The sequence below is a fragment of the Cydia fagiglandana genome, chromosome 3 (assembly GCF_963556715.1).
Source record: "Cydia fagiglandana chromosome 3, ilCydFagi1.1, whole genome shotgun sequence".
NCBI classification, from domain to species: Eukaryota; Metazoa; Arthropoda; class Insecta; order Lepidoptera; family Tortricidae; genus Cydia; species Cydia fagiglandana.
Genome location: NC_085934.1, coordinates 7,424,641 through 7,428,491, shown reverse-complemented (window position 1 = coordinate 7,428,491; position 3,851 = coordinate 7,424,641).

Genomic DNA, 3,851 nt, shown 5'->3' with positions numbered 1-3,851 from the left:
CTCGGCCGCTCCAATATATCTGACGGCGACTCTATGTGTGTGTATGGCCCTATTTACTACTTATTACGTAAGAGTAATGAAACAGTGTTTCTAAAAATGTCCATTATTTTATTTAGCACATACGTATTCTCTTAGGACTCTACCATCACAATTCCTGTGTCTTGAGTTACAATCTTAACATTTTCAGAGATACCTACTCCGTATCCTACATTCCAGATTCACAGTTACTGTCACATTTTATGTTAACAGTAGATTCAGATACTTAATATTTTTAATTTTATTTTAATTAATAGGAAAATTTATTAGAAAAACTCATATTACTTAAACATTTAGTTTGGCATGTAGCTTCACGTCAGAGATGGGAAATTAGGTCGAAGAGATACTCGTAAACATATTCATATTGCCAGTAAATTATAAATTATTCGTATAAAATGGTAACTATGGTTATAACAATCATTCCATTGATAACATTCGATAACGATAGAAAATAGTAAAAAATACTATAAAATAACTTAGAATTAAAAATTAATAATAAATTAGTACCTACCTATATATTCTTTTAACTAATTAAAATAAAATTCTGTTTAGTAAACTGCTCATAATGTAGCAGCAATGTTTGTTTACAGCGGGGGTAAAAACATCATGTCAATTAATAAAATCTGCCGTAAGTCTTGGCTTAGCCGGCTCCTTGTTATATCATAACTAAGGCCGGTGGATGGCAGATAGGCTCTGGAGAGGGGTCCGCGCCGGACCGAGCGCCGAGCGTTTAGCGTGTTTTCTTAGATTGGGTTATCCGCAGATGGTCTAGAACACAAAATGACTAGTGTGTTGTTTTGCCTTAGTCGCAATTAGTCTACATCGCAAACGGTCTAGAACGCAAAATGCCCGAATTATTTTTTCCGTTTTATCTTATCTTTATAGCGATGTCGACGGAGTCCCGCTTCCGCGGGGCTCCTATTCTGTGCTGTTTGGCCTTCGGCCATTTGAAGATACCTAACGAACCTAACCTACCTATGTAAAATGTGGTGATATAAAAAGTGGGCATTTTGCGTTCTAGACCGTTTGCGATGTAGACAAATTGCGATTTAGGCAAAACAACACACTAGTCATTTTGCGTTCTAGACCATTTGCGGATAACCCCTTAGATTGAGTATTCGGATCACTTTCAGATTAATAATTACCGTTCTATAATGTTTTAGAGAAAATTTTGTACAATATAGAGCATGACAGAAAATAATAATATCAATCACCACAATGTCTTGAAGTTAACAGCTAATTAAATAGTTCTATCGTTTGAACTCTTCGCCAAAATTCAGAGCAAGAATTATATCCTTCACTTACTTATTAGTATCACAGTATTATGTACTAGGTATAATAATAGTATATGTAAGCAGTTGATTACCGGGCGTGTTAAAAATAAAATATACTTGAAAATAATTATGGATATGGTTAAATGCTAATAAACTTTAATTTACGATTCCCACACCACATGGACGAAGTCATGTAGATACTTTACAAGAGCCATACTCGTAGGTATAATTCGAGCATTTTTTTTTTTTTTTTTTAATTATGAATGGGCTTACTCATGGCCACAGACTAGCCGAGGCGTAGACGTGGCCTAGCATGACATTTCAAACTTTTTTTAGGAGAAATGTAATGTAGAGATACTAGGGAACTGTTTCTGCAAGTGTGATAATTAATAGATTTTTCGTTCAACGCTTATTCTTGTAAATAACACAGCTTTGACAATAAAGAAATCTTATCTTAATATTTTATATATATCGGTAAGTACTCAGTTTAACTAAAAGGCGTAAATACAAATTAAAATGCAGTCTCCCACTTTCTTGATCCAATCTGCAGGCGAACAACATTGTAGCGAACATTCGCCGCTCTCGGCAGCGGCAAGCGCTTGGCTCTAGACAACGATATCACGGTGAATTAACTTGCTCGAGTAAATCTTTCCCGCTAGGCAATGGGGCTTAAGAGTTTTATTGTAGGACGGCAAGTCTTACGGCTGGACGTGGAACTTGCTGAACCCGGTACAAACACAAACAACTAAAGCAGACACAGTACAAGTACAGTATAGTTAGGTCCACTGCCTAAGAAAAATGCGAATAATTTACTTAGCTTTGTAACTTGGTGTGTTCTGCTACACGGCTTTTCGCAGTAGATTGCGATCTCTGTTACTTTCAGTACGTGTTTGGTTCAGAAGGGTGGAACCTCAACCTCCTGAGGTCATTAATTGCAGTTTTGAATTTGGAACCTTCTTATATTCCATTTTAATTCAATAGTCCAGTCATTATATCCAAAAAACCGACCCTACCCGTGACGCACTAGTGCGGCAAAATAGGACCATATGATAATGTAGTAATAGTTATTTACGATACAAGTGCGAAAAAAAGGAAATTCGAAACGAGTGGCGATAAATTAAAACACGACCGAAGGGAGTGTTTTAAATCGACACGAGTTGCGAATTACCTATTCGCACGTGTATCGTACAACGTTTTACAGTACATATGGCCCTTTAAACTTTTGACATCGCACGAAAAGTGCTATTTTACGCACTAGTGCGGAAAAATAGGACCATATGTACTGTAAATTATATTAATTAACTACAATTCGAAGTTTTATATGAGTTGCGAGATCCTAACCTGCACACGGCGGCTATAAACTCTTAAAACATTACACGTTAGACGGTAATAGCTTTATCAGCCCGCGGAGATGGCCACCGTCGTCTCAGTCCATAATAAATTGCTTTATTACGTACGCCATAATCCACGGTTAACTAACATAAATGCGCGGCTTTCCCCGCCGGCACTTTGTTTAGATTAAAACTTAATGCCCTAACTGATATTAACATGACAACATTATTTTTACACTAGGTACGCCTGTTAATTGAGCTGAGAAAATGAGGTTAGAATAAGAAAACAATTTAAAAACAAAAGTAATGCAAATTTGTTATTTATTGAGCACGAAAAATGAGCGAACATTTTTCATTTGGTTTGTATATCGGAAAGGTTTATTAATTTTTAGTGGTAATTTTCTTATCTTATGTTACCCTTACCTTACCAATATAACTCAAACATAAGTAATGAAAGAGTAAATTATTCTAAAACGCCTGCGAATTTCGTCATAGCAAATACTTATAGCCACCTTCAGCGGTCAAGTTTTCATCTATGGCATTATGTAGTGTAGTCTTTTTCCATTATAAATACATAATTTGTATTTTTATATAAAAGTAGGCAATGCATTGCTTTTTTGCATTTAAGCATCTCTGAAATCGAATATTACAAATGTAAAAGATCTCGATAAAATAAATAAATAAATATTATAGGACATTCTTACACAGATTGACCAAGTCCCACAGTAAGCTCAAGAAGGCTTCCCATATAACCATTCCAGTCGCAGAATCATCAAAGTGGTAACTAAATGTCAGATGTGTCGTAACAGAGTCCACACAATGTGTCTAGAATTGTTTCGAAACAAAGTGTCATCGCCGTGTCTACACTTTTCCGTAACAAGGTGTCGACACATTTGTGTGCACTTTGCGTGCGGTTTGCGACTAAATCTGACAGCAAATTTGTGACAGCAAATGTCAATATAAAATACCTCTTGAAAACCAAGGTTTGTCAAACTACTATTAGTGTCTCGTGTGCTCGTAATTCTAGTAAGTCATCATGGGCGATGCGAATGATAAAAATCGACCAAAACCATATAAACACCCAACACCCGTCAACCTTTTACAGAAAAGTTTTTAAAGAAATGCAATACGCTACTAGGTCAGGCAACGAATGCTCAATAAAGTTGTAGAGGGAAATGCTCAGAACACAATTTTTGGCTCCTTAACTTGG